This window comes from Pipistrellus kuhlii, unplaced genomic scaffold (genome assembly GCF_014108245.1).
Source record: "Pipistrellus kuhlii isolate mPipKuh1 unplaced genomic scaffold, mPipKuh1.p scaffold_m20_p_1, whole genome shotgun sequence".
Lineage (NCBI taxonomy): Eukaryota > Metazoa > Chordata > Mammalia > Chiroptera > Vespertilionidae > Pipistrellus > Pipistrellus kuhlii.
The window spans coordinates 21,712,737-21,739,486 of NW_023425404.1; the positions used below are offsets into that span (position 1 = coordinate 21,712,737).

The following is a 26,750-nucleotide window of genomic DNA, read 5'->3' on the forward strand; positions in this document are numbered from 1 at the left end:
CTCACAAAAGAGAAGCCACACACTGCAGTGGGAGAGGAAGGTGAGGACGTTAATGGGACCCTAGGCTTGGGAGCCGGGAGGAATTAGGTGGGCTTCCTCCATGATACCCATCCCCTGGTCAACAGTTCTGTTGGAAAAAGTCTTCTTCATGCTAAGCTACAGTGGATCCATAGCTCTATACCTTTCTCTGTAAGTTCAATCCTACCTCTAAAATTTATCCTGATGAGAGAGAGAGAGAGAGAGAGAGAGAGAGAGAGAGAGAGAGAGAGAGAGGGAGAGAGAGAGAGAGGCGCAATCGCAAGAACATGTAGCTTAAACTATATATAGTTTATATGTATATATTGGTTGGAAGCTAAAGCTATATATGGAAGTTGGGCTTTGAATTTAAGAATTAACAGTTAAGAATTTAAAAAGTTAAGAATTTTAAAAAGTTCAAAAATTATTCTAAAAACAATAAAGGATAGATTGAAAGATAAACTGTGTGTGTGTGTGAGGGAGTTGTAGATGAGACTGAGAGTAATAGGCACAGTTAAGAATCTATTTCAGCCCTGGCTGGTTTGACTCAATGGATAAAAGCGTCGGCCTGGGGACTAAAGGGGTCCTGGGTTTGATTCTGGTGGGGGGTACATGCCCAGGTGGCGGGCTCAGCCCCCAGTAGGGGGTGTGCAGGAGGCAGCTGATTATCATTCTCTTTCATCATTGATGTTTCTATCTCTCTCTCCTTCTCCCTTCCTCTTTGAAACTAATAAAAATATATTTTTAAAATAAGAACTTATTCCTATAGTGCAGGTCAGTGGTGGAGGAGAAGGGAGGGAAGGAAACATTCCAAAAGGAGCTCCAGATGACTTGGGGGCTGGGGGTGAGGGATGAGGAAAAGCCAAAGGGCTCCAGCATCTGGAAGCCTGGAAGAGTTATCCTGGAAAAAGTAAGAGGACCTAGAAGATCAGTTGGTTTGAGATGATTCTACTTTTTAAAAAGACTGATTTTGTAGGGAGACATTCAGGAAGAAATGTTTGGCCAAAACGTAGATGGGGCCTGAAACTTAAAACAAAGGACCAGGCAGCGTTGTTGGAGCCACCCACACAACAAGGACAACTAAAGCACAAGGCACTTGACCCCAGAGCAGAGGGTACAGTTCAAAGAGCAGAGTTGAGCACCAAAGCCAAGTTTAGAGAATGGGAGGAAGTCCCAGCAAAAGAGAAAGAAGGGAGTGCACTGTATTCACCTGAGCAGCTGCACGTGTTTTGGCCCCATTTATGTTCACAACCACCATCCGAGTGAGAAAAAGAACAGCACAGCACCATTAACCCCACTGCAGTGAACAGGCACCCGGAGGTAAGTGACTTAGTAAGTTGCTGGCAGGTTAAACTAGGTTTGGATTTGGGGGTCTTAACACATTAGAAACCAGTAGTTTCATTGCTAGCATTACCCAGTGGCCAGGTAAGTTTCTATTGAATGAGTACAAAAGACGTTTTTGCATAAATGTTAAAGGCACACTTTAAAATTAAATACCCATTGCATTTTCAAGTTATTTATTACATATTCTTACAGCTAATATCTTTTTAAAGAATTCTCGTGATTGGCCACAAGCCTTAGAACAGAAAACACGAGAATTCTCGTGATCCATCCACAGTGTCATAACTACCATTCCCACAATCCTGGGAACAGAATCCTAATACATTTAAGGCTTTAAAAAAATAACCTGATTAATATTTTCTACACAAAAGGGTTTCATAAAGCTCACCTGTCCCATTCTCTCACTTCTTCTGAAATTAAATTTGCCTGCTCTCAGAAATGAGTTTCCATTCACAGCTGCAACCCAACCAGAGCACCAGCAGGGACAGCCTGACAGCAGACCAATTTTGAAACATCAGTTGGAATGAAAAGCAGAACTGCTTTCGGAAGCAACTGGTTGGCAGGACTTGCAGAAAGATGTTAAACCAAACAGCGAGTTCAGGCCATCGTAGGGCTTGTGTAAGTGAAGAGGAGGTGCCTGAGACAGTGCGTCCACCACCCACCTCCCACCTCCCAGCTCAGATCTAAATCAGAGATTTTAAAACATGGTAAATCGGGGCTTTCAGGGGAATTTCCTCTGTCGCTTCACTATAACCCAAACGCATTCTCTGGCCCTCAGGTCCTGCCTTCTCCGAAAGCACCAAGTGACAAGGCCACACCAGCCCTTGGCTTTTCCCATAGGAAACGGCTTTCCAATATTTATTCCTATTTCTTCCACCTAGCAGCACTTGGAAGCTCTTAAAAATGCCTTCCTTTGCACGGGGGACTTTTTAGGACATGAAACTATTCCGTATGGTGCTGCAAGGGTAGAAGCATTTGTCAAAACAATTGGAACCTTACAGCATAGTGAACCTGAATTTATGAAATGTTTTTTAAAAAGCATTTAGGGAGTCAAGAGATGGCAAGATGGAATGAAGACTGCAACCTGAGAATCAACTGTACTAAATTATGGAATGACCTCACTCTAAGGAGTGAGGGGAAAAGCGCTGACCTGAGTAACTCTGGGAGTGAGTGGAGACTCCAAGATGAAAGGCAAAAGGAACTCCACACAAGCACGGAACCTCATCTGGAAAAGTTGAGTGCTGGTGGATAGTACCAGTTAGCCATTCTGAAGCCACTGTGTAAGTAAGTGAATGGCGGATGGTAGGAGCCCATTTTTTTATTCTTAGAATGGGAGTTTTACGACAAGTATGGGAGAAATATCTGCATTGGAATTGAAAACATCAGTATGAACTCATGTTTGGTTGTTATAGATACATATGGATAGATATAGAGACATACTTGTAGATTACACACACACACACACACACACACACACACACACACACACACACGGGTTAGTATAATATCTATTCTCTTGTCTGTCAGCTAAGTGGACCTAGAAGCAATGATACCCAGTGTCTAAACTTGATTTCTAATACCATTCCCTCAGTAAAAGACCTAGGGCTCCTTGAGAAAATGGCTAATTCTAGGAGTGGAGCAAATAATACATATAATGAAACTGTAGCATCTTACAGTGCCAGAGTGAATAAGAAAGAGCAAGCAAACAGAAACGCAATGATGCGGTATGTCCCAAAGAGACACAGGAGCCGACTGAAGGAGTTCCAACTGGAAGAGTTTAAGCAACAAAATAATGGATTATAAACTGAAGTATAAAATAAATATCCATGAGTCTGTACTAATCTACACGAATAACGGAGTGAGTGAATAAGTGGGGGAAGGACACATCTCTCAAGCAGAAGAATACCAAGTAACATGTACCTACTGCCCCTGTCCAGTGACTTCCTTCCCCAAAGCATGGAAAAGGGAGAAGAGTAACTTTACGGAGAAACCTGACACACACACACACACACACACACTCTCTCTCTCTCTCTCTCTCTCTCTCTCTCTCTCTCTCTCTATATATATATATATATATATATATATATATATATATAATTTTTTTTTATTGATCTTTTACAGAGAGGAAGGGAGAGAGATAGAGAGTTAGAACATGGATGAGAGAGAAACATCGATCAGCTGCCTCCTGCACACCCACTACTGGGGATGTGCCCGCAACTAAGGTACATGCCCTTGACTGGAATCGAACCCGGGACCCCTCAGTCCCTAGGCCAACGCTCTATTCACTGAGCTAAACCGGTTAGGGCCCTGATATAATCTTGCTCAGCCACATGATCGAGGTTCACAACACCAGTCCTAAGTCATGTTGATAGTAAGTGCGCGTGCACTGCGTGAGGAGGTCATTGATGGGATGAGATGAAATGGGGCACTTTACCAAAACCCCATAACTCACGTCAAACCACAAGAGAAACACCAGACAATCCCAAATTGAAGGAAATTCCACACAACACCTGACAAGTACTCTCCATGCTTTTTAGCTCACCCAAAGCAAGGAGAGTCTGAGAAACTGCCACAATCTCAAGGAGCCTAGGAGACATGACAACTAAATATAACATAGGCTCCTAGTGGGATCCTGAGACAGAAAAGGGATAGTAGGTAAACACTAAAGAGTGTGAAAAACAATGAAAAACAATGGCACTGAGTTAGTGATAATGTATCGTCATTGCTTCATTAGCTGTGGCAAGTATACCTTCCGAATGTACGTTATTACTAATAGAGGAAACTGGGTGTGGCGTGTATGGGAACTCTCTATACTACCTTCACAATTTGTCAGTAAATCGGAAACGCTTCTAGAATTAAACCTCTCTTTAAGAAAATTGCCTTTTAAATAAAAACTGCCTCCACTGAGCCCTAAATCCAGGTAATCGAGAAATTAAAATCTGAATTAGTAACAGTATGACAGGGAATAAATTTGATTTTCACTAAATGGATGTTGGTAGGGGAGAACCAGAAGCATCAGTGCAAAAAAACATACTTGACCTTTTTAGATTGTGTATGTGACATTAGCATGTTAATGTTGGGCTATCCAGTTCCCAAGTTTCCCCATCTGGCACGAAGTGAGCACATCCCAGGCTGAGCCAAAGTTCCTACTGCAGCATTGAGTGTTATGTTACTCCACACCCCTGCGGAAAGCGGAAGGCCCGTGGGGAGAACTCCAAGATTTTTTTTTTAAGTATTCGCATTCCCTTTATCCAAATTGCTTTCAGACAAGCAGTTGAAGTGTCTTTCCTTAAGCTAAAAGTGAAAGAAAAGAGACAGGCAAAGAAAGGGGAGAGAGAAAGAACAAAGAGAGAGAAGGGAAAGAGGAGAGGAGGGGAGAGAAATCAGCTACAAAGCACTTCCAAATACCATCCACCATAATGAGTATGTTTTGGCGCTAAGGCTGTGTAACGCGAATGACATCATGCCTATTACACTATCTGATTTCACAGAGTTGCAGAAAATCTGAACAGGAACTCCCCATCCTAAAAATGGATAGATTTGGAGCAGGTTGAAAAGACAGCCCAGGGTTTCATTTTCCTGCCCCGTTGCTAAGGGAGGAAGAGCTTCAAGAACATCGCCCAGCACCCCCTCTCCCACCCCATCAGGGACCTCCGGATTCACTCAGTACAAAAGCAGCCCCACGCCCATCAGCATCCAACTTAACACACTTCTAGATAACTGACTCTGATGTCCACGAAAGTGTGTACAGTCATGCACCGCTTAACAAGGGCACTATGTCCTGAGAAATGCATCATTAGATGATTTTGCAGATGTTCACATTTTCTAAGATGAAACATCACAGAGTGTACTTACACAAACCTGGATGGTATAGCCCAGTGGCCACTCTGTTGACTAATGAGTTTGCCGACCACTGTAATATACTACTCTTTACCTCTTTGCACACAATATGCCACGATTGTCTCATCCTCACAGTTTCTAACTACATGGTAACATTTAGTTTAGTCCAGTGGTCAGCAAATTAGTTAACAGGCAAACCACGGCTCAGCTCCAGAGCCATGATTTGCCAACCACTGGTACAGCCTACTACACACCTAGGCTATATTGTATAACCTATGGCAACCAGGCTGTAAGTCTGCACAATACATGACTGTACAAAACAATGTGAGACTATGTCAAGAGCAAGAGAAAATGATGTAAGCAAGAGATTAAGTAAACACGGGTGTATGAGTCCCCTGCCAGTGTAATACAATGTAGTTTTACAGCAAACGGTTTTTACATAAGAAGACTACACACTAAAATAATGATAAAAAATACAGTGAATACACAAACCAGTAACATAGTTTATTATCATCAAGCGTTATGTACTGTACATAACCGTACGTGCTATACTTTTATAGGACTGGCTGCCCAATAGGTTTGTTTACACCAGCATCACCACAAACACGTGAGTCATGCATTGTGCTACAGCTTTAAGATGGTTATGACATCACTAGACAATGGAAATTTTTAAGCTCGATTATAAACTTACGGGACCACTGGCATATATATGCAGTTCCTGTTGACCAAATTGTCTCTATGTGGCACATGACTAGAGTAGTGTTCTCAATAAAACCCTATATAAAAAAAGGCTAATAGGTAAATTGACTGAACGACAGAACAACCGGTTGCTATGATGAGCACTGACCACCAGGAGGCAGACGCTCAATGCAGAAGCTGCCCCCTGGTGGCCAGTGTGCTCCCACAGGGGGAGCGCCGCTCAGCCAGTAGCCGGGCTCACAGCTGGAGAGTGTAGCGATGGCAGGAGCCTCTTCTGCCTCTGCAGCAATGCTAAGGATGTCTGACTGACCCCTGCTGAGAAATACCCCAATGATTAGTCAGTGTGTATTTCACAGAGCGAATTCCCGTAACATTCTTCAGAGTAAAAACACATCCACAAAACTGGAGACCATGTGGCCAGGTATATAGTTTGCGTGTTCAAAGGAAGCATGGCTGAAGTATATTCCCTAGGCTCTAGCACATAGAGAGACCTACACATTTTCTGAACAAATGAATCATGAATAAATGCATGGATGCCTGCACTGTTGGATATCCTTCAAATAATTCTGCCTAAGTACCAATTATTATCAACTGTGCTTCGGATATCTACATCAAATATATCATTTCCAAAGGCTACAAAAATGTTAATGAGTTTATTTTAGGAGGAGCAATTACCATTAATCACCAAATATCTTTCTATTAAAAAAATTTTTAAGTGCAAAAACATTCACACCTGCACAGCACACTCCAGCTATCAGCCCATGCTCATACCGCAGCCAGGAGATAATTAGCCCTCGTTTTACAGAGGGCAAAGAGCCTACAGGAGAGTTACACGGTTCGCCAAAGGGCACTTCAGCACTAAGTTCTCTGGCCTCTGGCCTAATTGGTCATCCTTTGTTATTTCATAAACATCCATGTGTCTGCCGAGCAGTGACTCCATCGTGCTGGCTGGCTGTCTTTAAGGGCTCCCCCTGCTAATCAGTCTGGAGGAGCCTCCTCATCATGGGCATTAGGTAGAGGGGTCCGAAGCAGGAGGAGCGCCGAGTGCTGACCTTCTTCCCATCAGGACACACAAGGCTCACAGCCAAGATCATCTTGGAACTCTGATGTCTCCTTTTTTTATAATGAGGGAGTAATTGCCAGGGGGGAGTGAGGGGTGGGCATGGCAGAAGCCTATAGCAGATGTTGGAATTAGAGGGCAGTGCCCAAGGAGGATGAAGTGGGTATAAGCACTGCTGCTCAGCCTATTTGGGTCATAGACTCCTCTGACTCTCCCTAGAAAGTCCTAAGTTAGGATCCCATTTCACAAGACCTGGAGGCTCCTCCACGGGCCCCGGTAAGAGTCTGCCAGCACAAGAAAGTCTAAAGCAGAACACAAATCTGCTGAGCTGTCTCATTTACTCTAGAATGATTCAGGTCACAGAACCTCCAAAGGGAACACAGCCAGCACCCATTCGTCAAGTTAGTCATCCAGTAAACATTTATTGAGCACCTACTATGTGTCAGGTACCAAACTGGGTGCTGGAAATAGGGAATCATGGGAGGAGAGCAGCACTAAGGGGCAGCTCAGATGTGTTCTGCCTCTTGCACATGACCTCATCCAGTGGCCTCACCCACCATGACCTAGGTGGCGATTACATCAGGGCTGACCTCTGACACACTAACTGATACACACACACACACACACACACACACACACACACACACACACACACTTGCGTATCGGTTGTCCTGGATGTGTGTCCTCTGAGGACATTGAGTCACAGACATGACTTTGAGAATTACTAGCCGACTCTACCCTGTCTCTGTGCTTACAATGCATGCTTTCTTCCTGTTCCTGTCTCTTTCCTCTTCTCCTATTGTTCTTTGTCACATCTTCCTGTCACACCTTCTGTCTTCTCTTAGCTCTATGTCCCCACTCTGCCAAAGAAGGAAAAGTCCTGCTTATGACCCTGGAGTCACCAATTCAGGAGCAGTAAAGGGGGGGAGCAATAGGATGTGTCGGGAAGTGGGTGTGGTCAGGAATATAGAGTTCCCCACTCAAAATATCAGCTTCAGAAATTTCAAGGTTAGTGCATTTTGCTGCTGTTATCTTGGAGAAGAAAATCTACAGCATGAGGAGACACCTCCCCAGACAGACAGGCACTCTCAATGGATTTAAGGCTAAGGTTGTAGGGTCCAATCTTACATAATACTATCGATAGACAAACATGTAAATTGAGCATACCTCCACTATGCCCACTAGCCAATCAGGAGTAATATGCAAATGAACCCAATAAAGATGGAGGTTAATTTGCATACATAGGATCTGAAAGACCCAGACTGGCAGGATGCCTGCATTGTCACCATGGTGACAACAAAGGCATTCCACCCCACCTTTGGTCTCTCAGGGCCTCAGGGCATCGTGGGAAGGTGGTGCCAGAGCAGAAAGAGGTAGCTCCGGGGCCTGAGCGGAAAGGGGCTGGGCTGGAGTCGAAAGGCTGTGCGGGCAGCCAGGGAAAGGAAGGCCCATTCTAGCACGAATCTTTGTGCATCAGGCTTCACATTTTCATCGTAATTACACTAAGAGCCCCAAGAGCCCTGAATGCCTCCAAGTCTTTAACTGAGACAAGTACAAACATACACATAAAGATGGAATATAGAGATGCTGAAGGATGGCTGGTTGTATCAGAAGAGTACACATTAGTTACAGTCAGGGTAGACCTTCCTTGCCTAATGCATACCATTCATAATCCAAACCAATGAACAATAAGGTTGTCATGACTGCCATGTCCTTATATTCAGGAAACCCATGAACTCTGAGGCCACAGTCTCCAAAATGCCAGGGGCCAGGCCGGGTTCACCCAGAGTGGCCACCCACCAGCCTGCAACCTCCAGGGAACAGAACTTCCTTAAGGATACCAGGTGAATAGGTGAATGACGAAATTTTTTGCTCCTAACTTGGGATCTGGCCCTCTCCTGTTTTGCTTATTAATCATTATCTTGTTTCAAAAAAAATAATTAAAAAAGAACGTATGGCCATAGAAACAACTTTCTTTCCAAAGTAGTGATTTGTCTAGTAGTTTGAGTTAATCTTCAGTTTTATGAGTCATTCTTTTTTTTTTTAATATATTTTATTGATTTTTTTTTTTGCCCCCCTTCTTCCCTCCCACACATCCCCTCCCTCCCCAGAGTTTTGTGTCCATTGGTTGTACTTATATGCATGTATAAAAGTCCTTTGGTTGATCTATTAACTCTCCCAGATCTTCCTCACCTCCCCGCTGTAATTTGACAGTCTACTTGTTGATATACTGTTTCTATATCTATCTTTTGGTTCATCAGTTTATAATGTTCTTTATCATCCACAAATGAGTGAGGTCATGTGGTGTTTCTCTTTCATTGATTGGCTTATTTCACTCAGCATGATGTTCTCCAATTCCATCCAGGTTGCTGCAAATGATGAGAATTCCTTCTTTTTTATTGCAGCATAGTATTCCATTGTGTAGATGTACCATAGTTTTTGGATCCAATCATCTGCTGACGGGCACCTAGGCTGTTTCCAAATTATGAGTCATTCTTTACTGGGAATGAGAGGTGGGCAATTTTTTGGCAAAATGCTAATTCTTTTCACCTTACTTGGTAAATTTAAAACAATAGAAATTGACACCCTTGTCCACAACCTCACATACCTTCCAAAGAATGCAATTTGCACCTCCTACTCACTTCTGAAGGACCAGGCCTTATTTGCAAGGAGCTTTGCAATCACTGTCTGGCCTGACAGTCTGAGAGGCAGCACATGATCATTCCCTTTTACAGATTGGGAAATTGAGGCAAGAGTCAGGCAGAAGTTGAAGAACAAGGTTTCAGTAACTCCCAAATTTCAGTCCCTTTCCTTCTTTCCATTTTTTAAATCACTGCTTCCTTCCCTTCCCACCACAGCCTGAAATGACCTTTCCTCTGCACTCCTGTGGAACTGCTGCCCGAACAATGCATTTGCCCATTAGTCATGGAATGCCTTGCCAGTCAAATGCTGCCTAATTATCTCACATTTCCTCTGTTTATGTCTTGTTTCTTCAACTGAATCTGAAACTCTTTGGAGGCAAAAATCAAGTCTTCCGCATCTTTGTGTTCTCACACCACCCAGCACAGAGGAGACCAGAAAATACATATGTTCCTGTGATTTGTTCGGATTTTTCTCATCTTAGAAGACTAGATGCCTGCAAGGTTTTTAAAATCAAATACATAAATATATAAAGTTGAAAATGAAACCCAGGTGGGAGTGTGCAGAAGTGCATATAATTTGGCATCAATCTATTCCCTTCCTTAGCCTGAGAAAACACTTAAATTTACATTAGAACTTTAATGTTTTCTTTGTTAATAACACATTATCCTACTGTGAAAAAAGTAGGTTATGTATTTCCTCCTATCCTCTTTGCACAAAGTAACATTAAAATTGATTTTTAATAGAGCACCCAGAACCACTAATCTGATAGCAAACAATGAAATAACTTTGAAAAGTATAATGTGTGTGTGTGTGTGTGTGTGTGTGTGTGTTATCATAAATTATACTCATTATCAAAGCTTTCTCCTATTTTTCTCCTTCATAAGACACTAACTCAGACTTTCCCCCCCCCACCATAGGACTTTGTTCTCTGTCCACTGCTTTCTTCCTTCTGTGTTCACCTGAGGTATCAGACTACTCATGGTTCTAACCACCACCTCTATGTGGATGTGACTCCCAGATGCCTATCTCCAGCCACCCATCTCCCCAGAGCTTCAGACTCACAGTCAATTGGCTGCTGGGCTCTTTTAAATCAATATATCACCTTGGCCCCCATGCTAAATTCTTTCTCCTGTGTTTCCGAGATCCATAATGACACCAGAACAATAGAAGTCATTCTTATGCCCTAAGAAACTATTTTCTATTATGCCCCTTGTAGTGGCAGTCATCATCTGATACTGACATTGCCTCTGCTCATATCCATATCCCCTTCTAAATTATATCCATCTCAAAGGCTGAGATTTTACTTGTACACAGTATCAGATGCAAAAAGGGTCATCAACATATGTGATTTCAACAGAACACACATATTTAGTAATGCTGGCCCAAGCACTAAAAAAAAGGGAACTTCCTTTCCTCCTGTGATGATCACTGCACAGTGTTCCAGAAAGGAACACTCAATTATTCCACCTCCTCTGTGTCAGGGTCACATGAAACCTGACTTTTACAGACCTGAAATAATGTATGTGGATCAGCCAAAACTGAGTAGTCTGTCCTCAAAACTTTCTAGAAGATTAGTTGAATTAGTTACTTCTCTTAGGCTAGGTTGAAGTCAATGAACAATGATACTACTCAAAACAGCAAAAAGTTCAAATAATCAAGGATTTTTTAATGAATTTTTTTAATGTCATAGTTTCCTCATTTCCCTCAACTCCTTTGTTGTCTTTTAAATACAGTGATTTGTCCCCAAAAGGAATTTGCTATTAAGACAGATTCTTTTGATCATATTCAACTTTGTTTAATTCCCTAACAGTAGCACACTCTGTAACTGTCTCACAGATTTCACCAAGAGCCCTTTCTCTTTATAGTTTTATAACACTAAGTGGCTATGTGTGATAAAACTAAAATATATGCCCAAATATAATCATAAAAGTGATCAAGGAATATAGCATGTTTGTTAATTTTTAAAAGTCTTTCTGAAAATGAGTCAATTGACTTAGTTTTTTAACCCACACATGGAAATGTCCTCCTATGGTCTCTGGGGTAAGCATTATCATTCCCATTTTACAGATTATAAAATTAAGGTTCAGAAATTTAAATGATTTGTCCAAGCAATGGTGATGGATTTCCATCCCCAGTCTCTTTAGTCCAAAGTCTGTATTCATAACACCAGGCTTTATTGCCACTTCTCAAAAGAGGGCAGGAAGGGTATAAAATTAGTATCATTATGATTAAAGAAGACAGTTAAAATTTTTGAAAAACTATGAACAAATTCCACAAATAATTACCTTACTGAAATTTTGATGTTTCACTGGAAACTATAAGTTTCATTGGCAAAATATACTTTAGTGTTCATCAGGAATCCATTTTTCCTACACTATAACAAACACTGCAATTATAAAATGCATACTCTTTGTTCTTAACTCTTTTTCAATTTTTTTTCTTTATTGTTGAAAATATTAAAAATGTCCTTGATTCCCGATTCCCTCCCAATGATCTCCTCCACCACACCCATGCCCCACTTACAAGCTTTTCCGCACTACACCCCAACTTACAGGTCCTCTATTTTATTCCTGAATAAAGAGGAACCCTAAGAGGAAAAAGGCACAGGAAGGTACCAGTAAAAGTAGGAATTCAATTCCCTTCACCCTCAAGCTCATATCCCTCCATTCAAAAAAAGTTAAACCTAAGAACTTCCCCAGACACTGTTTTGAACAGGCTGGGAAAATGCTGCTGATATGAAACTAAACAGCATTCCATAAAAATAAAAATAAAAATAAAAATAAAAATAAAAATAAAAATAAAAATCTCTCCTGCTGCAAAACTCTGAACTGGGTTTCAGAAGCCATCCAGGTGGGAATCTCCTGTGGTCTCCTGGAGTCTTGAATCATGGAATGACTCCTACTTCCCCATGCATGGCAACTGTGGGTAAACCAACTGTGTATCTGTGAGAAGGACTGCAGAGGTCTGTCATTCTTATTCTTTGTGAATAGCTGTTCAATCCGTTCCTTCCCTCTATAGTTCTGGTATCTAAGTTATTGAGTATAACACATGCTGCTACACAATAAATATTCTAGTGAGTTCTGTGATATTAAAAAATATCTAGAGCGTCGAAGCATGGTTCCAATTGAACTAACCCATATGATTAGTTCTTAAATTCCTCAGGCCACTGGAGCGAAGAAGATGAGGCAACTGAAAAGATAAGAGAAAGTGGAAGGACCAGCTGGTGTGGCTCAGTGGTTGAGCATAGACCTATGAACCAGGAGGTCATGGTTCTACTCCTGGTCTGGATACATGCCCAGGTTGCAGGCTTGATCCCCAAGAGAGGGCATGCAGGAGGCAGCCAATCAGTGATTCTCTCTCATTATTGATGTTTCCATCTCTTTCTCCCTTTCTCTTTTCCTCTCTGAAATAAATATATTTTTTTAATTAAAAATAAAAGACAGTGGGAAATATTCCCTTTCTTTTCCTTTTAAATTAAAAAGTATTTTTTGACAATATAAATTCCTGTTTCCCCTTCATCAAAAAATAAACAAATGCACACACACACTTTCTTTAAGAAATGTAAATATTTAGTTCCAGGATACATTTTAGCCTCTGAGTTTTTCTGATAATGTGAGGCAAAGAAAAAAATAATAATAATTTACTCAACCCACATTCTTCCTGTCCCCTTTTGAGTTGTATAAGAAAACATTGCCAGACAAACAATATAACATTATTTGGTGTGCAAATGTTGTTGTCCCCAAATAGTAAGGTGATATAAAGCAATATTAACCATATATAAAATGATAGAGCAATTATATGTGTTTTCAGTAAGAATTCTTATTTCATAGTTCTGTAAAAATTCCTTCTGTAGTAAGATGGTTTTCATATTATCCAAGACTCTTGCATTATTTATAATAACCAAGATATGGAAATAACCTATGTGTCCTATGATGATAATTGGATAAAGAAGATGAATCATTGGAAATAGAAAATGGTGGCCAAATAGTGTCATGTAGCTCCTCCTAAGGCCAGGCCAGGAAAGCAATTAAGTCAGAAAACTTTCACCCTGAATTAACAAATTAGACACAGCTAAGGAGACAATTTTCAGTAAAAAAGGGCAGAGGATGTGCCAAGAGAATGCCACTTGCCAGCCATAACCCAAGTGGGGCCACCACCATGAGTACCTCCCAGCAGGCTCCCACAGGTCTGCAGGAAGTGCATACCACCAGAGTGAGCTCCCACACCACGCCTCCTCACCAGCCCACTGGGACCCAACATCCTGGGATCTGGCTACCAAGACCCTGCAGTGAGTGCAAGCCAAGAGAAACACTGTGCTCCACCCCTACCCGGACACAGAACCATGCTGCTAGACTGATCTGGAGCCACCTGGCACCTGCATCACCCCATTCTCTGGGCGACCTGGAGCAACACAGAGCACGCTCCACTCTGAGCCACAAGGGAGCATGGACTGTGAGACCCAGAGCAACCCAAAGCAACCAGTGCCTGCTCCATCCTGACCCCCTGAACGGCCCTGCAGGGGTGACCCAGAGCAACCCATGCCTGCTGCACCCCGGCCCAGGAGGGGTGACCCAGAGAAATCTAGTCCACGCCTCACTCAGGACCACAGGAGAGCTCTGACTGTGCGACCCAGAGCCATCTGCACCCATTCCTCCCCGGCCCCAGGGACAGTCCTGCCAGGGCCATCCATAGCAACCCAACATGCACCTCACTCCAGGCAACAGGAGAGAGAGCATGGACTAAGTGACCCAGGGCAAGCTGTTCCTGCTCCACAGTGAGGTGGGACAAACTGGAGCAACCCAGCATTCATCTCACTCTGGGCTACAAGAAATCAAAGACTGGGTGACCCAGAGCAAGCTGCACATGCTTCTCCCTGGCTCCTGGGACAATCCTGCAGGGGCTACCCAGAGCAACCTAGCACACCCCTCACTCCAGGCCACAGGAGACAGCACTGCTAGGGGACCCAGAGCAAGCCAATGTGCCCAGTCAAGGACCATAGGATTACTTTTGCAAGTAAGCTGCCAGAGGGACATACGGTGCCCCTGCCATGGGTGCCAGGGCTGCACAACAAACTGCATGCCACAGGGCTCTGGGTCCTCACAGGGAGTTGCAAGCCAGAGGAACTGTGCAGACTTCCCCACCACCTTGAGCATCTGCAGAAGACAACTGAGGGACCAGATCCCTGGGAGAAGGGGATACAACTCAGAATGGAGACAATAAAGGTGTGAGACTCAAGGCAGACCCAGACTCTAGACCACATGTGTCAAACACAAGGCCCGCGGGCCAAATCCGTCCCGCCAGGCCTTGCAATGTGGCCCGCACCGCGCTGTCATCACTGCACTCCGCTGCGTTTCCATCACAATGACAGTTTATGACTGTTCAGTAAACCATTTGGCCCGCGATTTAGGCTGGATTTTAGATTTTGGCCCCTTCTCTGATTGAGTTCGACACCCCTACTCTAGACTAACGATTTCTGGACCATTGCCCTGATAGGGTCTTCACCCTTTCAACCCCAAGCAGGGTACCCAGGACCAGAAAGAGAGAGCAAAAATGGGGAGACAAAGAAACAACCCCAATGGAAAGAAAAGGAAGACTCGCCAGAAAATGAACTAAATAAAACAGAGGCATGCAATATGTCAGAAAAAAGAATTCAGAGTAAGGGTCATACAGTTCATAAACTGGAGGGGTGAGAAAAATCAACAACTTATACAAGAATCAAGAGGAAATAAAGAGTGATATAGGTACAATAAAAAAACAAAATGGAAGGTTTCAACAGTAGACTAAAGGAAGTGGAGAATCAAATTAGTGAGTTAGGAGATAGAGCAGAAAAACACACCCAATCTGATTAGCAATTGGAGAAAAAAATTAGAAAGCAGGAGGAGAACCTAAGAGAGCTTTGAGACAGCATGAAATGAAGTAACATACATACAATAGGGCTGCCAGAAGGACAAGAAGAGGAGCAAGGATTAGAAAACCTACTTGAAATAATAATGACAGAAAACTTCCTTGTTTTGGGGAAGAAAAAAGTCACACAAGCACAGAGAGTCCCAAAACAAGGTGAACCCAAAAAGACCCACATCAAGACATGTGGTAATTACAATGGCAAATGTTAACAACAAAGAGAGAATCTTAAAGGCTGCAAGAGAGAGACAGAGAATTACCTACAAAGGATCTCCCATTAAATTATCAAAGGATTTCTCAACAAAAACAAATCAGGCCAGAAGCGAATGGAATGAAGTATACAAAGTGATGCAAAGCAAAGGACTGAACCAAAGAATACTCTATCCAGCAATACTCTATCATTCAAAATTAAAGGGAAAATCAGGAGCTTCGCTGATAAAAAAAAAAAAAAAAAAAAAAAAAAAAAAGCTTAAGGGAGTTTATCACTATCAAGCCAGCAATGCAAGAAATGCTAAAGGGACTGTTGTAAAAAGAAGAAGTAGAAAGGGAAGAAGGAACACAGGCATAAATAATAAGAATGCTACGAACAGGTACCTACCAATAACTTTAAATGTAAATGGACTAAATGCTCCAATCAAAAGACATAGAGTGGGTGAATGGATAAGAAAATATGACTCATATATATGCTGTCTACAAGAGACCCACCTCAGAATGAAGGACTCATTGAAAGTGAAGAGATGGAAAAATATTTTCAATCAAATGGAAATGAAAAAAAAGCTAGGATAGCAATACTTACATCTGACAAAATAGACCTCAAAGTGAAGGCCATAATAAGAGATAAGGAAAGCCACTTCATAATACTAAAGGGACCGATACAATAACAGGATATAACTCTGATAAATATTTATGCATCCAATGCAGGAATGCCTAAATACATTAAAAAAAAAAAAAAAAAAAAAAAACTTCTGGAACATATCTAAGAAGAGGTCGACAGCAATACAATCATAATTGGGAATTTTAATACCCCATTTACATCACTGAATAAATCCTCTACAAAAAAAATCAGCAATCCTAAATGACTTACTAGACCAGACTTAATTGACATCTTTAGAACATTTCACCCTAAAGCCACATAATATACATTCTTCTCAAGTGCACATGGGACATTTTCCAAGATAGACCACATATTGGAAGAAAGGAAAAGTATCTTCAAATTCAAGAAGACTTAAATCATATCAAGCATCTTCTCGGATCACAATGGCTTAATATTAGAAATAAACAACAATAAAAAAAATTCCAACACTTGAAGGCTAAATAGCATGTTATTAACGAATGATTATGTTACCAGAGAGATCAAAGAATAAAAAACATGCTGGAAACAAATTACAATGAAAACACAAAAATCCAAAATCTATGGGACACAGTGAAAGCAGTCCTGAGAGGGAAATTCATAGCATTACAGACCTATCTCAAAAAACAAGAAAAACTCATAATTAATTATCTAATTCTACTTAATTAGAAAGAGAACAATAAGAAAAGCCCAGAGTAAGCAAAAAGAATGAAATAATAAAGATCAGAGCAGAAATAAATGATATAGAGACAAACACACACACACACACACACACACACACACATAATAATAATAATAATAATAATAATAATAATAATAAAACCAAGAGTTCGTTCTTTGAAAGGACAAACAAGATTGATGAACCTCTAGCCAGGATCACCAAGAAGCAAAGACAGAGGTCCCAAATAAAATCAGAAATGAAAGAGGTCTTATAACAACAGACCCCACAGAAGTACAAAAGATTGTAAAAATATACTATGAACAACTCTATTTCAACAAACTGGTCAACCAATATATGGCTTTTTTATATGCCAATAATGAACTCACAGAAAGAAAAGGAGAAAAAATCCCATTTACCACTGCGCGCGCGCGCACACACACACACACACACACACACACACAATTAATAATAAGATACTTAGGAATAAACTTAACTAAGGAAGTAAAAGACCTGTACTTGGAAAATCACAAGACATAGAAAAACGAGATAGAGGAAGACATAAACAAATTAAAGAATATACCATATTCATGATTGGTAGAATCAACATCATCAAAATGTCCATACTACCCAAAGCAATCTATAGATTTAATGCAATCACCATTAAAATACCAATGGCATATTTCACAGACCTAGAATAAACTCTCCAAAAATTCATATGGAATAAAAAATTACCCCAAATAGCTCCAGCAATCTTGAGAAAGAACAAAGTTAGAGGAATCACAATACCAGACATAAAGCTATATTACAAAGTCACTGTTCTCAAAACTACCTTGTACTGGCACAAAAACAAGCATATAGACCAATGGAACAACAGAGAACACAGAGATTGACCCAAACTATTATGCTCAATTAATATTTGACAAAAGAGGCAAGAGCATACAATGGAGTCAAGACAGTCTCTTCAATAAATGGTGCTGGGGAAATTGGGCAGATACATACAAAAATATGAAACTAGACCACCAATTTACACCATACACAAAAATAAACTCAAAATGGGAATAAGGACTTAAATGTAAGATGAAAAACTATAAAAATCGTAGAAGAATCCATAGGCAGCAAAATAACAGTATCTTTATCAGTATAGCTCCTAAGGCAATGGCAACTAAGGAGAAAATAAACAGATGGGACTACATCAAAATAAAAAGCTTTTGCACAGAAAAACCTATTAACAAAACAACAAGAAAGCCCACTGTATTGGAGAACATATTTGCCACCGTTATATCTGATAAGGGCCTAATCTCCAAAATTTATAGGAAACTCATACATCTTAAACAAAAGGAAGATAAGCAATCTAATCAAAGAATGAGCAAAGGACTTAAATAGACACTTTTTGAAAGTAGACATACAGAAGACCAAGAGACATATGAAAACATGCTCAAAGTCACTAATCATCCACAAGATGCAAATTAAAACGACAATGAGATACCATCGCACACCTGTCAGAATGGCTATCATCAACAAATTGACAAAGGACAAGTGCTGACGAGGATGTGGAGAAAAGGAACCCTTTTGCACTGCTAGTGGAAATGCAGACTGCTGCAGCCAATATGGAAAACAGTATGGTGTTTCCTCAAAAAATTAAAAATGGAACTCCCATTAATCCCAAGAAATCAGAACTACCTGTCAGAAAGAACATATGCACCCCTATGTTCAGAGCAGCACAATTTACAATAGCTAAGATTTGGAAACAGCCTAAGTGCTCATCAGCAGATGAGTGGATTAAAAAACTATGGTACATCTACACAATGGAATACTATGCTGCGGTAAAAAAGAGAGAGCTCTTACCATTCGCAACAGCATGGATGGACCTGGAGAGCATCATGCTAAGTGAAATAAGCCAGTCAGAGAAAGATTAATATCACATGATCTCATTTATGTAATATAATGAACAACATAAACTGATGAACAAAAATAGATCCAGAGAGAGAGAATCATTGAACAGACCTTCAGACTTCAGAGGGAAGGCAGGGGAGGGGGAGAGGCTAAGAGATCAACCAAAAAGCTTATATGCCTGCATATAAGCATAACCAATGGACACAGACACTAGGAGTGTGAAGGCATGTGCTGGAGACTGGGGTGGCTGTGGAGAGGTCAATGGGGGAAAAGGAGACATATGTAATACTTTAAACAATAAATCATTTAAAAAATATTAGTCATATATATACAATGGAATACTCAATCATAAAAATAAGATGAAATATTGTCATTTGCAACCATAGGGAAGGACCTTAAGAGTATTATGTAAAGTGAAACAAGACAGCCGAAAAAGGATAATAACCATATTTCACTCATATGTGTTATATAAAACAAAAAGCAACAAATGAACAAACAGAACAAACAAAAAACAAACTCATAGATACAGACATCAGTATGATGGTAATCAGACGGGAAGGGGGTAGGGAGAGGACAAAGAGGGTGAAGGGTCAAATATAAGGTAACTGAGCCAAAACCGGTTTGGCTCAGTGGTAGAGTGTCGGTCTGTGGACTGAAAGGTCCCCAGTTCGATTCCGGTCAAGGGCATGTACCTTGGTTGCAGGCACATCCCCAGTAGGGGGTGTGCAAGAGGCAGCTGATCGATGATTCTTTCTCATCGATGTGTCTCTCTATTCCTCTCTCTTCCTCTCTGTAAAAAAAATCAATAAAATATATTAAAATATATATATAAACTGAAGGAAACTAGAATTCAAGTGGTGAGCACACAATAGAGTATACAGATATCATATTATAATGCTGTACACCTAAAATTATATAATATTATAACCAAAGTTACCCCAATATTTAATAAAAATTTTAAAAGATGAAAAAATAAAAATACATTTTTTTAAAAAGACTCGCTTTCAGAAAAAGCACTCTCCAATGGAAAATTCTACAATGATAGAAATGTTCCATATCTGAGATGCCCAATATGGTAGCCATTACACATAGTTGGCTAATGTGACTAAGGATCTGCATTTTTAATTTCATTTAATTTAAATTCAATTGAAACTGAAGTAGCTACATGTGGCTAGTGGCAACCCAGTTCTAAAATGTCTTAAGCTAAGTGTTCAGCCATCATCTTTTTAAGATAGAAATTTGGGATATAGACAGTCTCTAAAATATGTCAGTCTAGTGACATCTCTAAAGAAGTTCTGTCTCAGAGCATACATATTCTCTCCATTTTAGTGGAAAGAAGTTCCACTGTGTTGTAACCCTACTCAGAAAACTTTACACCTATAGTATCTCCCATCAGGAAGTGATCATGCAAATAGAAAGTGTTAACATTACCATAGGTTATTAAAATATTAAAGTGTCCTGAGGAGGGGGGGCGACCCTATAAGAATTAAGCCAACCATGTGAAATATTTTATTTTATTCTTTACTGAAATAATTTTCAGGCTCTGATAATCCCGAGTTGACAGTTTCACTTGAGGGCTATCATCTAAGACTAGTGACTCAGAAGAAAGGACATTAGGATGTCTACTTCAGTTGAACTGTTGGTACTCAGTCCTGCCCCAGGTGTTCACAAACAGGAAATCAAGGTCATCTGGAGGTTTGCTCACTTTTTTTTTTTTAATTCAGTCATTCACTTAACAAATATTTCATGGGCACCTTCTACATCTCAAGCATCAAATGAAGCACAAAAGAATATGAAGTTGACTGACATAGTTTCTGCCTTTCAGGACTTTCGTTGGAATGAAAGACACACAAATAGATCCTGATCCCAATGGTAAGTGCATGATGACCACACGAATTGTAGCATTCTATGGAAGGCTACATAAACTATCCTGGGAGAGTCAGGGAAGGCTTCCTGGAGGAAGTGACACCTGAGCTGAGTCCTCAGAACAAGGAGGAGTTAGTAAGGCAAAAGCAGGGAAGAAATCATTCCAAAAAATGTAGATCATAAAGGTGACATACAGTTTAAATAGCATGGCATGCACAGGGAACACAGCAAAACAGTGTTCCAGTATGAAGTTGGAGTCAAGGTGAGGAAAGAAGCTAAAATTCCACTAAGGAGAGAGCCAGGCAGACCACATTAAGAAGCTTGATCATTGATTTGTATATAATGGGAATCACCAGGGGATTTCAGCTAGGGGAGAGATCATATTAGACAGAGAGACCACCTGGTACCATACTAGACTTACCAGAACAAAAGAAGGCAGGAGTCGGTGGCTTTATCTTGGACAGCAAAAATGAGGATCTGTATGCAGGTAGTGGTCGTGAGAACAAGATAAGAGGAAACCCAGAAATTTCCAGAACTAGCAAATAAACAGTAATTAGAAATCAGCCATAGTCATTTGGATATAGGAGCTAAAGGAAATAGGCGTTAAGGATGACTTAGAGAGGATAAGGTAACTATCGATAAAAGGGACTACACCACTAGTAGCTGCTAATATTTACTGCATTCTTATTCTGAGCCAAGGACTCAGAATGCGTTAGGGCAGTGGTCAGCAAACTCATTAGTCAACAGTACAACAATTGAAATTTCTTCTGAGAGTTTTTAAACTTGAACTTCTTCTAACGCCACTTCTTCAAAACAGACTTGCCCAGGCCATGGTATTTTGTGGAAGAGCCACACTCAAGAGGCCAAAGAGCTGCATGTGGCTCGTGAGCTGCAGTTTGCTGACCACAGCATTAGGGTCTATCTCATAAGAACCTACTTTATCCCCCTTTTAAAAAATAAAGACATTGAGTCTTGGCAATTAAGTGACTTATTCAGGATCACACATCAGCAAGTGTCAGAGCTCAAATCTTCACCACTATGCAAATACTGTATAGCCTCCGAAGATAAGAGCAAGGGAAGGCTTAGGAGGGAAGGTTGTGCATTCAGCCCCTGTACATGTAAGGAGCCGTTCAGATACAGGTATAACCAGCAGGTGCTGGTCACCACGCTACAGTGCAAGGCAGATCCCTGGGGTGTCATGGCAAATTATGAAAACCCAGTGAGCAGACGAAGCCTGGAGCTAGAGTATGTAAGAAAAGAGGAGCAAAACTCCCAGAACTGAATTCCAACTGCAAGGGGTGATTAAAAGAAGAGAAGCAGTAGGAAAACTAGAAGCCCAAGACTCGAGTGAAGAAGATGCACTGAATGCTTATAAGGAGGATGAGAACAGTAAGGACTATGGCACATTCACTGGATTGGATGAATAGATGATTAGTAAAAATGAGGAATGCAAAAATGGGAAACACTGAAAACATTTCACAGCCCAGGGGAAAGAGACAGTAAACATACAAAGATGGAAAATTATAGAGGGAGGGAGGCACAATGACTAAATGAGTAAGGCCTAGGAGGCAGCAGGAGGGGATGGGAGAAACCTGGAGACAAACAGGTAAGGGTAGCTGTGAATACACATATGTTGGCAGTCAACAGGACAGGAAATTGGTAGAGATCATTCTAGGGAGTCTCGAGTTTTTAACAAGCTCAAGGGCAAGGTTATCTGAGTCGGGAGAGTGAAGAGGTCTGCTGGTGAACAGCAACTGCCTGGAGTAATCGGTAGAATGGGGGAGACATGAGCAGGACCACCCTGCCCAGCGGCGAATCTCCCCTGCATGACTTGGAGGCCCAGGTGCAGGTGTGGAGAAGGCAGTCCAGACTTCAGTGTGGGCCTGGAGCGCTGTCGGCCAAGGATGGCAGAAGGACAGGTAGACTACAGAACTGGGGTTGCTGACCAGTCTTCAGGTGGCCCTTCGTTCCCTGGAAAATCTCCTTACCACTGGTTGTCCACTGAAGTCTTCATTCTACTTCCAAGAGGGTTGTACCCATAGTAACAAGGAACTACAGAAGATAATCTTTTCCCCCAAATATCTCCCAAGATAACACTTCATAAATTACCAAAATAACACTCCTGCTGCAGTTAAATCATTTAACTCTTACTATGTAAGCTTATAAATGGCGACAAAAACCAACTGACCTTCAAAACATGTCAGTGGCAAAGTCAGAAATAACCTTTAATAAGTCTTCAGCTCTCAAATTTCTCAGAAATTTGACACAGGAGAATCCCAGTTCTCAAAATGCTACTAGAATTATAATCGATAGAGTCCAAGGCTCCAAGGATCGGAAGCAATCTGGATTCTGGAGCAACACAAAGATAAGATAAATACAAGTTCTCCTCCTCTACAAAATGGCACAGTAATCCACTTGGGATAGCAACAATAGAAGTACATGATTCCAGCTCTTCCCCTCCCCTAACAACCTCTGCACTAGAGCCTGCGGCCTACAAAACAATGGAAATGTCAGGTCACCCTCCTGTTCCTTGTCTCCCCCCACTCCCCCACTTCCTCTTTCACCCTGGATGAGTTATCATCTTTCCATGAAAGAATGCCAAGCGTTCAGTTGGTCTGACTGGCAGTTCCTGCTCTTCAGGTTCTCTGGATGCTTCAAAAGGGTGGCGATGTGTTACCGGAAAGACTACCCTCCTCAGCAAGCTGTTCTCCAGGCTTCCACCCCTGGTGAGTCACCTGCCAGTTTCTATCATGTACAAGGAGATCTATGATTACAGGAGACTTCGTCTGAGTCTCCTGGGCCTGGGACTGCCTCTCTTGCAAGTGACACTTATAGATTCAGACTGGATCACACAGGTGGTTTGGTGGAGATCTTCCAGGTTCCAGGGCAGCTAGAATGTGGAAGTAGCAACAAACAAAGTCATGACATAGCACTGCTAACAGCATTGGCCCCAAGTAGTAACCTTCCAAGAAATACATTCAGAAGCCACCCGTGAAGCAAACAATAAGTCAAAGTGATCATTTTCAAGAGATTTCAATCCTAAATGAGAGAATACAAAATCTTCCTTGAAAATTAGTGTATATTTTTAATAAAAGGGTAAGAAGATAAATATTGGCCTTCGATACTTATTTGATGATTATAATTTGGTAAGAATCCTCCCTTTGACCTAAGGAATACACTAAACCATACATAAGAAAAGGGATCTTCTAAAGCAGGGGCGGGGGGGGGGGGGGGGGGGGGGGGGACTTTTTCTGACAAGGGCCATCTGGATATTTATAACATCATTCGAGGGCCATACAAAATTATCAACTTAAAAATCAGCCTGCTATATTTGGTCAAACATTTAATTAACTCACCCTGAATGTCTTGGAAGGGCCAGAGCAAGTGATTTCACACAACTTATGGGGCCTACTGGCTGGACATTCCTACCCCTGCTAAAGGCGCCTACCAAAGTTTTATTAACAAGCCTCTTACACAGGAATCTGTACAAGACGCCATTGGAACTAAGAGTTTTTAAAAGGGTATAAAGACCAAAATAGGTATAGCTTTCAGATAAGATCCAAAGAAGCAGATATTTTTTAAAAACAAGAAAACAAAAGATGTCAAAATAAGTCCAAAAAGTAAATGCTAATGATAATGACAGATAACAGAAAAACAATAGCATTAGCAGAAAAGAATTTAAGAGGAACCCACTCCTACTGCAGAATATGGGCAAATGTCACCATATAAGACACCGAGTGCGATGTTGGCATTGAGTCTCCTCCAAGTTCTTTGCAAAGGGGAAAAAATGTTTATTTTCTATAAAACACATGCCATTGAAATTATCGATCCAATCACTGTTCACTTCTAATGTTCTAAGTTTCTCAAGCAGGGATCACATTCAAACATATGTTCATTGAATTCATTTATTCAAGCATTTATTTATTAAAGATATTTCAGCGTTTAGCACATGCCAGTATAATGTACTGGGTATAGAGAAAACATGAGACATGAGAACTGTCCTGAGAGTTTATGAGAAAAACACAAATGAAACAACCCCTGAGTAACTGTGTATTAACAACTGTGATTAAAGGAGAAGAAAAGTAAAGAAGTTTCAACTACTTTGGGGGACTCATAGAAGGCTCCTAGCAAAGTGGAATTTAAATGAAGAACTAACCAGTGATAGGGAGAGTCCTCCAAGCAAGGAACACATTTCATGCCTAAGTCCTAAAAATTTATCTTTGTATCTTCAGAGCCTCATACATAGTAGGTGCTCAATAAATGCTTATGGAATAAAGTTGTCCTAACTGCATTCCAAAAATCGTTCCTCAGAAAACAACCCCTCCGTATGGGGGATTAGAGACTGGGGAGGAGGAAGAGCTATAAGCAAACAGAGGTAGTACTGTATATGTAACAAAGCAAAATTAGCAAAGGTAACAGGAAGACAGCAAATTATGTAAAGCAGTGACTGAAATATGATGCAGCTATTATGCATCAACATACAAACTAATTATATAATTAAGTGGGAAAAGATAATAAATAAATACATTTTATCAGAAATATGGAAAACTATGAAAATAATATAGGCCCTTGTGTATTTATTGGCTGATAAAATTAAACAATCACCTATCAATCATCCCATTTCATTGCATACCTAACAATGCAAGTTCTTTCTATTTTGAAAAAAAACCTTCCAGCCAATTTCTAGATAAAACTCATTCCCAGCAACTCCATTCATTCTGGGGTCCCTAAGAATTACAATGCTACTATAATAACATCTCATATTTCTACAAGCCTTTTGTTTTCATAAAGTGCTTTCCCATACATTATACTTTGGCTATCATCATTGACTTCCTCCATGTGCCCATTGCTATATAATAGTCAGGTAATGTGCTTTACAGAGCTGTAAGAAAGAGTGGCTCCTGATTGCCCACATGGGATCCATGGGACTATTTCTACCACTGAATTTTTAATTACTATCACATATTGTTTATTTTTTTCTAATAATATTATCTAGTAAAAATATTAAGCATATGTGAAATATGATCACATTACTAAAGTTTGTAAAATCAAGAAAATAAGTCATTCAAGTCTCAATGTCCTAGCATAAACATTGCTACAGATTTGTTAAATGTGTTACTAGCTATTTTATGCCTATTTTAAATATTTTTTTCTGATTATTAATTATACATGTTTACTAGAAAAAAATACATATTTGGAAAATAAAGTATTTCATAATCCCACTCTACTCTCTACCCAAGAAAACTATCGCTAAGAATTTGGTGCATAACATTTCTCTTTTTTATTCCTTTTGGATCTGCAGGTTCACAATCCTTCATAACCCTGATATTCAAAAAGCTCCAAAGTCTCCCTAAATTTTTATAACATGTGTTGTCAAAATCTGACCTAAACTGACTTCAGGCAATTTGTAACCTTTATCCCACTTAGCCTGATTATTCATATTTTGCTATAGAAGCATTAATGTTTCTGATTACAGGGTACCATCCCAGGGCCTAGTAGAGGTACCATTTAATAGATGATACATGGCCTTATTTAAAATTGAAAAAACTCCTGAACTCAAAAACCCATCTGGCCCCAACAGTTCAAATAGAAGCTGTGGACTTGTACTAATATTGCTATCATGATCGTTATTATTTCAAAAGTTGATCATACCATGCATATTTCACTGCAGGTCGATTTTCTTAATCAGGGCCATCATCCCACATCAATCTGCTGCGTTCTTTAAGATCCATGGGTCAAGGGTGAAGAAGTAAAAGGACCAGAAGAATGTGGAGAACCCTGATTTTAAGGACAGGCTAAGTAATTGAACAAGCAGACCTACAAACATTATTCATGAGGGAGCCTACGCGTAAGAGTAGATTTCGCAGACTTCAGAGCTAGAAAACAACTTGAGAGTTAATGGTCTGATTCCTCTGTCGATAAGATCATCTCCGTGTATACTATGCGGTGATTTCCTTGAGTTCACACAGTGAGTGAGCAGC

General features: G+C 40.6%; 1 protein-coding gene and 1 long non-coding RNA gene across 3 annotated transcripts in view; one reads left to right on the forward strand and one right to left on the reverse strand.

Moving 5' to 3' along the window:
- Positions 1 to 26,750, reverse strand: part of PRKCH (protein kinase C eta) — a 245,639-nt gene that overhangs the window by 187,412 nt on the left and 31,477 nt on the right. The window lies entirely within an intron of this gene.
- LOC118717114 lies at positions 1,410 to 17,277 on the forward strand. The gene is made up of 3 exons (XR_004987342.1): positions 1,410 to 1,632; positions 15,682 to 15,688; positions 17,265 to 17,277. It is a non-coding gene; the product is annotated as an uncharacterized LOC118717114 (long non-coding RNA).